The sequence below is a fragment of the Lissotriton helveticus genome, chromosome 2_1, assembly GCF_964261635.1.
Source record: "Lissotriton helveticus chromosome 2_1, aLisHel1.1, whole genome shotgun sequence".
In the NCBI taxonomy this organism is placed as follows: Eukaryota; Metazoa; Chordata; class Amphibia; order Caudata; family Salamandridae; genus Lissotriton; species Lissotriton helveticus.
In genome coordinates, this window is record NC_136059.1 from 2,090,523,242 (window position 1) to 2,090,535,558 (window position 12,317).

The window sequence follows — 12,317 nt, forward strand, 5'->3', positions numbered from 1 at the left end:
TTGGAACATTCTGCCTCTAGTTGCAGAATGTTCTAATAGCCTTATAGCCCTTCGTAGCTGGGCTATACCGGCTATTAAAGTCCCTCTCCCTTGTTAAAGGCCCTCGCTTCGGCTCGGGGCCTTTAACGCTGTAGAGGGCCTTTCATAGCCGGTATAGCCCTCTACGGCGGGCTATAAGGCTATAGTAGGTGGCCAACCTGTGTTATAGTCAGAAAGTTAACAGTACAAGTGTCAAGGGTGAACTCTAACTTAAAATTAATCAGAGCAGTTCGAATGTCTAAAAAATAACTAAGGGCCTGATTAAGATCTTGGCGGACGGGTTACTCCGTCACAACGGTGACTGATATCCTGTCCACCAAAATTTAAATACCATTATATCCTATTTCTGTAGGAGCTAAAAACCTTTTCTGGACTCTTCTGAGGTTGTTTCTTTCCCACAGAGATGAGCCATTCTTCAGCCTTTTCCATTCCACTGGTTAACAAGAACAACAGGCAGTATACACTCACTTTCAGTCACTGGTAACATGTGGAGAGCAGGGCACCACTTAGTAACCTAAACAGGAAAGTCTGGAAAAAACATTCTATTCTGAGTTTTAGCCAGTTAAAGTTGTGTTCTGATAGACTGGTGATGGCATGCAAGTTCATAGCACACGCTAGTAAGCCATTGGTGACAACATCTAGCAATATTAAAAAATAATACCTACGACTGAGCCAATTAACTTTTTTCAACAGTTCCTGTTTGGCTTCCAGACCACTATTTTACCCTTATTTGTGGCATTTGCAAGTAAAACGGCCACTGTCCTCTCACATTCTATATTATCAACAGTGTCACAGGGCAGTCAAAATACAACCATACCCACTCAAAAAGTGTGAAAATCTGTAAAGTATATGCAAAATTGCAGTATCCTACAGGTAGCTAGCAATAGTTAACACCTTTACCAATATTGCAGAAAAAAATCCCCACCTCCAGTATTTTTCACACACCATTTCACCAGTGGAAACATGCCTTAAATTATGGAAAATCTGCACAATGTGGGACAAATATTGTTTTCTTAGGTTACTCCTCATTTCACAGTTCAAATCAAATAATTGCATAGTAACACTGCAACAGGAATAACCATGCACTAATGATAATACAAGCAGCAAGGTAACTCCATCAGTTCAGAGCATAATTCACAATGCACTCTTATGTAGGCAGTACCTTCACTTCCTAGTATGAAAAATAAGATGGACATACAGCCATAATTGCCATTCGCACAGTACATGAGCATTTGGCTATCAAATATGGATGTACAGGAAGCAGAAAAAGGCTTGGTGTTCAGCAGAGGCAACTGGGTCTACTACCTTAATAGTACAGCATAATATGGAGCTGTGGGGTGGAGAGAACTGTGGTGTATCACATTCTCCACCCTCGAAAGATAAGGGTGTCTTCTTTTGCCTTGGACCCGATACATGTTGCTTGAGGGCTATATTGCAGATGGTAAATTTCTCTCAGGTTTGTAGCAAACATTGAATGTAATGTATGTAATGTGTTCAATGTGCGCTTCAATGTTACTAATTATGGGGTCGATTAGGATGGCGGCGGTGAATCCGCATCCTCCGGGCCGGTGGAAGCCACCGCCGGCCCGGAGGATGCGGATTCACTGCCGCGGTTCCATAGAACACTACCCGCCAGATCAGGATGGCGGTGGGATCAGCGGCGGACGGCAGGTCTGTCCCCTGCTGATCCGCGGGGTGTAGACCGCTATTTGGTGGCGGTGTCTGCAAGACACCGCCAGCCAAATTAGGAAGCATGTGTAAACATGCTTTTCCGCGGCGTTTTTTCCGCCGTGGAAAAGCATGTGGACCTTTGCTTCTGGGCAGGGTTAAGGGGGGTGGAGGTGCACATGGGGGGTACCCATGGTACCCCCCTGCATTTGCATGCACAAAGCAGCACCCGCCGCAATGTTAAAGATACAGGATGTGACCACCAGGGTGGCGGTCACATCCTAATTGGCTTGGAGGGAACGCCGCTGCCCTTGCAGACGGTCCCTCCACCTCGGGGGTGGGGGACGGACGCAAGTCCGTCCGCCATCCTAATCGACCCCTTAGTTTGGAGAACCTTTCAAGCAATACGTCAGACTCTTGAAAAACTCAAAGAAATTAAGTTTGCCATCCATTACATTCTAAAACGGGTACAAGTGATATTGGCTCCCTACAACTGAAATTGTATGAATGGATTTGTGTGTTGATTTATAAATAACATGCAACTAAATTCATTGTGTTCTTAGCTTGTCAAGATATTGTAACTGAATTTTAAAATTCTCCGTTACCTAAATTGGAAGGATGAATGGCTGAGCCAGACTTGTTGGGATTCGAGGTCATGACCTCAATATCTCTGAGCCATCCTGTCAGTTTAACAGAGCATCGCACTAAGCACAATTTACTTTTTGTGCTAAGTAAAAGGGTTACTAGAGAAGTAAAGGCAAGCAGTAAGCTTTCTGTAACTTTATGCTTGGCATTTTCTATTTTGTTTTTAATGATCATCCTCAATATTTTCCCAATACCTTGTCTTTCACGCACATGCATCATCATGTATGAGCATGTGCAGTAAGCACTAGTTGTTAAAGTAATGCCATTACTTTCGGTCTTTCCATCACCTTACTTCTTTTTTTTGTAAAATATTTGTATATAGCGCGAACTCGACCCAAAGGTATTGGAGCGCTTTACATGAGCACCGTATTTACATTACACATTCAGGCACGGGGAGATTAAGTGATTTGCATGTGGACCCGACCACCTCCCACTCCCCTCCTCATCCTGGTCTTTTTTGTCTCCAACAAGACTAACCTTAGGTTCTTTTCCTCATGATAGAGCCTGGGGGACTTTGATGTTATGTTATGTTATGTTAATAACATTTATTAGGCGCAACAGCTGCCCCAGCGAAGGGGCGTCCTGGCGCCTGATCATATGCAACAACACAACAGATCAGAGCTAACAGAGGGGGATATTAGCCTACAGAGATGAACAAGTGGGTTTTGATGGCCCTTCTAAAAAGGGTCAAGCTGTTAAGGGCCCGAATATGAACAGGAAGGGAATTCCATAAGTCTGCCGCCAACACGCGGAAGGAACGTCCTCCCATCCTGCTAAGCCTGAACCTAGGCTTATTCGCCAGATACTGGGCTTCGGATCTAAGGGATCGCGTGGGGACATAAGAAGAAATAAGGCCTGTCAAGGCCGGAGGAGAAGAAAGCTTTAAGATCTTAAATGCCAGACAGAGAACCTTGAATTTGATTCTCTGTCTGACCGGAAGCCAGTGCAGAGAGGCCAAGACAGGAGAGACAGGACATCGTCTCGGAAGACCTACAATGGCCCGTGCAGCAGCATTCTGCACCCTCTGGAGCCTCGTCGCCTCAGCCTGATTGACTCCAAGGAGCAAGGCACTCCCGTAGTCTATCCGTGAGAGGATAGAGGCCTGAACCACCAGTTGACGTGTGGGAGGGTCGAAAAATGTGAGAACTGGTCTAAGTCCTCGCAGAATGCCATAGCAGGTGGCTGCTGTCTTCTTTGTATGGCTGGCAAAGGAGAGGTTAGAATCCAGCCATACCCCCAAATTTTTTACTTCTTCCACTGGGATAGGCATCGCCCCCAGTTCGAGAGGCCACCACTGGTCTCCCCAGAGTTCCGCCTGCTTCCCCACAATCAGGACCTCGGTCTTTTTAGTATTAAGCTGTAAGCAGTTGTTACACATCCAACTAGCCACAGCTATCAGTCCTGCCCGGAATCTGGGTGCAGTCACCTCAGGGTCCCCACTGAGTGTCACCGCCAGCTGCGTGTCGTCGGCATACGATGTCATCGTAAGGCCATATTGCCTGACGACAGCAGCCAGCGGTTTCACATACAAGTTGAATAGTGTGGGGCTGAGGGCAGAGCCCTGAGGGACTCCCAGTTCCAGAGGATGACACGAGGACTGGCCAGGTGGAATGGCTACTTTAAAAGACCGGTCCGAGAGGAATGAGCGGAACCACTTAAGAGCCTTCCCGACAATCCCCACTTCCTCCAGACGCCGCAGCAAAATGTCATGAGACACCGTGTCGAACGCGGCGCTCAGGTCTAACAATAGGAGCGCCGCGGTCTGCCCCGCGTCTAGCACTGATCGCAAATGCTCAATCATAAAGAGCAAAGCCGTTTCAGTGCTATGTTGCGCACGAAACCCATGTTGAGTCTCGTCAAGGATGTTATTACGCGAAAGGTGGGCAGACAGAATGGTATTCACGTGTGCCTCCGTAACCTTGGCGGTCCAAGGCAGGAGGGAGATGGGCCGGTAGTTCTCCGGGAGCAGGGGGTCAGAATTCGGTTTCTTCAAGATGGGTTTGACCACAGCCTGCTTCCAGGGTAATGGCACCACGCCCTCACTGAGGGAAAGATTGATTAATTCCATAATGGGCTCGCGACAGAGAGGCGGGAGAGAGGCGAAAAACTCCGGTTTCAGAGGATCTGAGGGAGAGCCAGATTTGATTTTAAGGCTCAGAGTATCGAATACCTCATTAGACATACTCGGCAGGATTGACAGAGTTTCAGGCACCAAGATCTCTACTTCGCTAGGAGCATCCCCGGGGGCAGCTGGTACGAATCCTCGATAGATTTTCTGTACTTTCTCCACGAAAAAGGATGCCAAGCTTTCGCAGTGCGAGTCCGTACAGATTTCTTGCGAGGTGGCCCGTTTCCCCATCAGGTCTTTGAGTACCTTAAAGATCAACTTAGTGGGGTTGGGGCTGTTGGAAAACTCAGCAGCGTAATAGGTGGCTCGGGTTTGGCAAATAGCTCTATGGTAAGACTTAAGCTGGGCAAAATAAAATGATTTTAACGTGGGATCAAAAGCTTTTCTCCACGCCGATTGGATGATTGCATGATTGGATCCCTGGCATAAGCGGAGCTCCTGGGGCAAAGTTAGGGCTTGGCAGCATTTCCTGGTTTCCTCAGTGTGGCAAGGAAGGAGCACGGTCAGCGGATGGCATGATGGAGTCCGGCGGTCTTGCTGTGGCTGCGGCTGCACTTCGGCGTTGGTGCCATGACAAGAAAAGGCGCGTCAAGGGTCGAGTTAGTTATGCTAATGGCAGTAGGAATGGGTTTGAGCCTGCTTTTCTCTTGCTTTTTTCAGAGAAATCACGGGGCTGTGATTGGTGAATGTTCTTTACCCTGCAGGCATTCCCTCATTTGTTTGTTTTGAGGTTTTGTTCTCCCTCTTAAGGATCTCCCGTTAGGTTTGCTTCATTCCCTGGTTATCATGAAAGGAAAGAGAGTGTATAAGTGGAAGCATGTACTATCTACTACGTCTTCTTGAGAGACAAAGTTTCTCTACCCCGCAAGTGGGCTTGTGATGCTTGGAGACCCGCAGTGGAGAGTGCACCTCTCAAGTCTAGGGAACAGGTGCATGACATGATTGAGGTAGCAGTGGCGAGAGTCCCTCAGGCTCATCCTGGAAAGCCACTTAATGTGGCTAAGACTATTTTGGTGAACATTGATCCTTCAGCCTCGTGTTGGAATGCTCTATCGAATTCTTCATGGATGAAGTATGTCTCCAGAGAAGAAATGTTGGATATTCTGGTTCATGTATTAGAGAACTTGGGGTTTCAATCCTTTCAAGCAGCAGAGAAAGTGGTTGACCTTTTCCCGAATATGTTAAACCGTCAAGGCTTGCCATGCCCTTTTAAGATCCTGTTATGGATATGATTATGGAGGAATGGAAGGCTGCTGATAAGATTGAGGTCCCTTGGTTTCTGCAGTAAGGGGAAGATGCTTTCCTTCATTCTGTTCGCCTTGACTCGATTCTGGCAGCCTTGATTGGTAAGACTGCCATTAATCCTGTGCAGTGATGCCACAGATAAGAAAACGGTCTTCTAAGAGGCTTGTGGCTGAGAGTTTGGCTTTAAAAGCAAGTCTTTCCTCTGCTTATTTTGAACAATCCCTGTTGCAGGGCTTTGATAAGCTTGTGGTAGCCATTCAGGAATGTTCTGGATGTTCTGATCTATTCGTCACTATAGAACAGCAGGAACGGTTGCTTGCAGACATTTCTTCAGACATTATATGCTCTTTAGCCATGTCCACAGAGGCTTTAATTGTAGCAAGAAGGCCTCTATGGCTGGGACAGTGGAAGGCAATGCCTGGTGAGAAGTTCTCCTTGATGAAGATTCCGTTTGGGGGTTAGTCGCTCTTTGGGGAACAGTATTCTGCCATGATCTTGAAGGCCTTTAAGGAAAGAAAGCATGCATTGCCCTATAAGGGTGGTTCTGCAGCTGGGAAGCGGTGGAATGAACCCTCTAAGTATTCTCTGAAACATGAGGCCAGTGACTCTCTATCTGGAGAAGGTATCAGCCTCGTTTTTCTCCTAGGCGCAATGTCCCATCTCAGAATGGGGCAACAAAGAAAGGCTCCTGACAATAACAGTCCTCTTGAGACTCTGCCAGTGAGAGGCAGGATCCAGCATTTTCTTTCAATGTGGTGGCAGGATGTGTCAAATCAATTGGTCCTAGTTGTTGTGGCCACTAGCTTTGCAATTGAGTTCTAGCAAGTTCCCCAACATTCTGGTGTCCCTCTGACTGCGGTCCCATCACCTGAGGAGACGAGGTAAGCTCTTCTAGATAGAAAAAAACTTGATGATAAAAGGGGCCATCTGTAGAGTGCTATGTTGCAGAGCAAGTCAAGGGGGCCTATTTCACCTGTTTTTGGTTGAAAAGGTGTTGGGGTATTTTGTCCATTCCTGGCCATAAAATGGGTCAGTTCTTGGATAAGATCCAGGTTTTTATCTTAACAATTCAGGTGAATATTCCTCTGGTGGGTCCATTTTTTGGCCTCATTTGATCTCCAGGATGCCTCTCTTCATGTCCCCATCGCAGTTCCCTCTCAGCGATTTCTGCGTTTTGTGATAGGGAACAGTCGTTTCCAATTTAGTGTTCTTCCTTTTGGGCACAAGTCCTTGCCAAGGGTGTTTACAAAGGTTCTGGCTCCACTTATGGCTATTCTTCATGCAGAAGGGGTTTTGTTCATCCCTATTGGATGATTTGTTGGTGCAATCCCCATAAGTGTCTCAATTGGTGGTTCATGTGGAAAGGGTTTTGCAGGTCCTCCAGGAGTACAGCTTTTTTATAAATTTGGAAAGATCTTATTTGGTTCCTCCCAGGGCACTGTGTTCATCAGGGTGTGTTTTCAGGCTCACAGAAATCTAATGGCTCTTTCAGAAAGAAGGTTGGCCAGCTTACAGGCTCTGGTTCTGTTGTTGATGACACAAGAAGCTCTAAAAGCAGTGGATTGGTTGCAGGTTGGTCACTTGGCATCAACTGTATTTCTTGGGCAACCTAGCCCTACACCTACATAAGCTGATCAGCTGTATTCTCTCCCTTTGGTCTCCAGGGGCTCACAATCTTCAGGTCCATATCTGGATGTTGGCATAGGTCTGTGGTGATCTGTTGTGGTGGCTGGAGCGGTATGATCTCAAGAAAAGGATCTTCCTTTCACCTACGACTCCAGTGGTGGTGAGAACGAATACCAGCCTCTCAGGGTAGGGGGGCTTGGCTGGAGTCAAAGCAATTCCAGGAGTTCAGATCTTGAAATGAAGGTAGTTATGGACAGTACAGCTTGCTATGGTTCAATTTCAGGTGGTCCTGAAAGAGAACGTGCTGCTGGTTTAGACCGACAACATGGTGGAGAAGTCGTATGTCAACAGGCAGGGCAGTACCAGGAGCAAGACCCTGAACTTGATTGAACGGGATATCTTCATCTGGGCTCAGGAATATGTTATGTCTTGTAGTGTTCTTTTATTCGGGGGGATTTGAATGTAAAGGCACTTTTCTCAAGCAGGGATATTCCGTGCTCCAAAGATTTCTCCCTGCACCCTCGTCTGTTCAATATGATTCTTCAGAGGTGGGGTCATCTCAAGTTTCACATGTTTGCTCCTCCACAGAACGCCAAGGTGCAGAGGTTTTGTTCAAGGGGGAGGTGTCCTCAGGGCTGGACAATGGACAGGTTGACATGTCTTTGGCCTCGCCTCTGATATATGCTTTTCTACCCTTTCAGACGATCCGGTAATTTCTGTTGCAGGTCAGGGGAAAGAGGCCTCAGATTATTTTGATTGCACTATGTTGGCCCCGTGCGAATTGGTTCACTCTTCTGAAGTTGTTGAAGAGTTGTCAGAAATGGACTCTTGTGCCGTCTCCTCTATTCCTTCTGTCTCTACTCCTGGGATCATTGAGGAAGTTAGCCTTGATGGCATGGGGGTTGAACTGAAATGCCTAGTTGGTTTGGGGTTCCGGAGAAGTTGGCAGGCGTCTAGGAGTTCATCTACTCTGCATTCTTATGCCAGATATTGGAAGGCCTTTTCGATCTGGTGTTTGGGGAAATAGATGGGTCGCACTTTGGACAGTCTTTTTCTGTTAATGCAATTTTTTCAGGCTGGAGCTAGCATTGGTCTGTCAGTAGCTGCTCCTAGGGTTCAAAGGGTGACCATGCAGGCGTTTCCTGGCTCTTGGCAAACTTTGAAAGATAAGGAAGGGCTGATGCCTAGGTTTTTCCAGGGGCTGTTAAATTTGTTTTCCAGAGCGGTGCGCTCTTTTCCTTCTTTGAATCTGCATTTGGATTTAGAGGCTTTGACTGGTCTTTCATTTGCTCTCCTTAATCAGGTGGTTTGGAATCTTTTAATGTTTAAGACTTGTTTCTGGTGGCCATTACTTCCACTAGGTGCTTGGGGGAATTGAAGTCATTATCTACTAAGTATATTTTCTGTAAGGTGTTTCAGAATAGGGTTATCCTGATTCCAGCGTCATAATTTGTGCCTAACGTCAATTCTGCCATTCATATGTCAGTAGGTAATTTTGTCAGAATTTTGTCCAGGGCCTTCTTCAGATGAGGAGTACAAGCTTCATTGTTTGGACATGAGGGGGTCTTTAGTATGGTACCTGGATGTAGTGAAGTCATATCAGAAAGCGGACATATTATTTCTGAATTTTAGTTCTGTTAACAAAGGGGAGCAGCCATATATGACTACTTGGAGTAGACAGATACATTATCTGGTGAAGGGTGTTGTTTTAGGGGCGTTCTGAATGCAGTATGGCTGCAACAGTGGCTGGGTTGCAGGGGACCTCAGCTGTAGTGATTTGTAGGACTGTGACATGGGCTACTCCAGCCACTTTTTTTCGTCACTATAGGATTGCTGAGTTGGAACGTCTTGATAATGTTTTGAGTCAGAGGTCTAGAAGAAGCGATGTTGAAGGGGGCCAAAGACCTACACATAATTCACATTCATCTGATTCCCACTCTACATTCCGCGGATGACGCAGTGATTATCGCCCGCACCCCCGTTGAACTTCAGCGCTCACTGTCTAGGTATAATTTATTCACGTCAAATCTAGAGCTAAAAATAAATATTAAAAAAACCTTTACTATGAACTGTGGCCACAAACGAAGAAAAGGGAGAGAAATTTATATTAACAACTTTAGCGTAGAGTATACCCCCACCTACCCATACCTTGGAGTACTAATAGATTAAAAGGGCACTTGGAAAAAAGCTATTGGGGCAAGAAAATTGCAGTTCTTAAAATCAACTATGGCCCTGGTAAAATTTACACAGAGATTGGTAAGAAGAGCCCCCGAGGAGCGGATCCGCATCTACCAGGCCAAATGTATCAGTACCGCTATTTACGGGGCTGGGGTGTGGGGCAAAGTCCAGGCAGATTCCCTACAAATAGTGGAAAACAGTTTTCTGAAGTTCCTGCTTGCGGTTCCCCAGGGCACTTCAACATTCGGTTGCCATCTAGAGCTGGGCTTGCCCTATATTACTGACATCATTAAGGTCGAACCCATACTCCTATGGCACCACTTATGGACTTCTGACAAGCTGGTTTTCACCCAGAGTATTGTGAGGGATTGCCTCCAGCTGGAAAATGTGAACAAGATTGGCTGGCTCCGATATGTTAAGGGGTTCCTTCATAATATGGGGTTGGAGAAACTCTATCTTAATCCGCTAGCATTGGACTTAATTTTGAGAAAAGCGTTGAAAAATCAATGTCTAGCCCACTTAACGGAGCTCCGTCTGCCTGTCGAAGGCAGCAAATCCTCTGCTCAGCACGCGCTACTGATTTAAACTTCTATGCTGATTCAGCCCTATCTAACTTGGAACCTAAGCAGTTACAACAGATTTCTCCTGACTCGGTTCAGGCTAAATACTTTTTTTCGGCTAGTCACATTCCTTAAAGTTAATGACTGGTCGCAGTTGCCTTGTCAATGCCCTTGTGATGGTACCTCTCCCCAATCTACCCTGCATTTGACTCTATTCTGTAAATTTCTATCTAGAACCTAGAAAAAGATATCTTGTTCCAATTTTTAAAAGTCTAGGACTACCTCAGTGTTGCCCCGCCCTCCTAATTCTCCAACTCCTCGAGTTTGATTTCTTAGCACTAAACATTGTTAGGTTTTTAAAATGTTGTATTCGACACAGAAAGAACCTATAATTGAAACTTGGTGTTTTCTTTCCTTTTTAATTCCCTTGCTGTGTATTTTAACTAAATTGTATTTTGAATGTAATAATTTATTGTTCCCTTCTCTGACAAATGTATAAATATTTCACGTATGTACTTTTATTGTTTTTTATTATCTGAAACCGAATAAAGTAATTACTGACTGACTGAGTCAGAGTGTTTTCTCTTTATGAAGTAATAGAGGTGTTTCTGTATGTGAGCTATACACTTTATTAAAGTTGAGTGTGTTTGCAACTCAGTTGTCTTTTTCTATTTACTTGCAATGTCTCATTTGTTAAGAAGGAAGGCAAGGGAGGAATGGTAGGCAATATGTTATTACTTACTGATAATGGCATTACTCCTAGTCCTTCTCCCTTGCTTTCTTTCAAAGTCCCTCCTGCCTCCCCAGAATTGAACAACTGAGTTCTGGTTTGGCTTGTTTATGTACAGGATGAGGAGGGGGTGGAAGACACTTTCATTTTAGTAGGGGCGGGGCTATTGGAGGCAATGGAGCCTCATCAATACAATCATATTTAAACATGCTTAAGCTATTCACTAGACAAATGACATGCCCACTTGTATATAGGAAACTGGCTCACATAAATTCAATCTTATTTAAACATGCTTAAGCCATTCACTTGTCAAACGTCATGCAACTGGCTCACTTTATGAAAAAATTATATTTTTAACTTAAGGCGTCTTTGTCTCAAGAACAACCCATATTCATTAGAAATGGCAATTATAGTAGCCTTGATATGAATTGGAATATTAAAGACAATGCTCTGCTACAACATATTTCTCAACTAGCTGGACATATTTCTTTCACCATTGGTATAATTAAATGCATACTTTTAGACGTGCATGTTGTAAATAATACAAATGACATTGCCATGAAATGTGTTCCATCAGTTAGGATCACTTCTAGTCAGCAATATAATGCGATTGGAGGGTAATGATTATTAATTGAGAATTCATATTTGGGTGGATACTTTAGGTACCGTGCGTCATTATCCTTCTCTTTTTATTTGCTTGGAGCATGAAGTCAACTATGATATAAAAGATAGGTCAGAACAGTAATCAAATGATGATGTAAACAAAGATCTGGTGAATAAAAAGTGATATGAATCGTGAATGTGGGTGTGATGGGAAACAATCTTTACAACGCAGTCAATACATCACACTACATTTACAATGCAGCCTTTACATTGCAACATCCTTTACAACGCTTGTCACTACAACGCAGCCATTACATTGCATGTCACTACGCCGGACACTACAACGCATGTCACTACAATGCAGGCATTACATTGCATGTCATTACAACGCATACCATTACAACCGCTTAGTACCCCTAAACTATCCAACACTTACCCTTCTGTTGCACCCCCTGGAGTTAGCATAGTAATTTTTACCCCTACACTATCCAACACTTAACTTAAATTGCAATGTAATGGTATGCGTTGTAATGGTATGCGTTGTGAAGGTATAATGTGATGAAATGGAATGCCCTGTAAATGAAGTTTTTAAAAATTCATGATAATGGCATGCAATGTAAATGTATGCGTTGTAAAGGACGATGCGATGTAAAAACTGCGTTGTAAATGTATGCGTTGTAACATCATACATTCGGGTATGATTAATGTCATGGTTAAGATTTACACGTCACGACAGAAAGCCTTTTCATTTTCTTCAGCAAATGAAAATGTTCAATGAGAAAATGAATAATGCACCTTGAAGTATTTCGACCACTGTGATTAGGATTCAGTGTGCGATTGTAAAAATGTACTTATTTATTTAGAATTGCAAATGAACATTTATTTGAAAGAATTG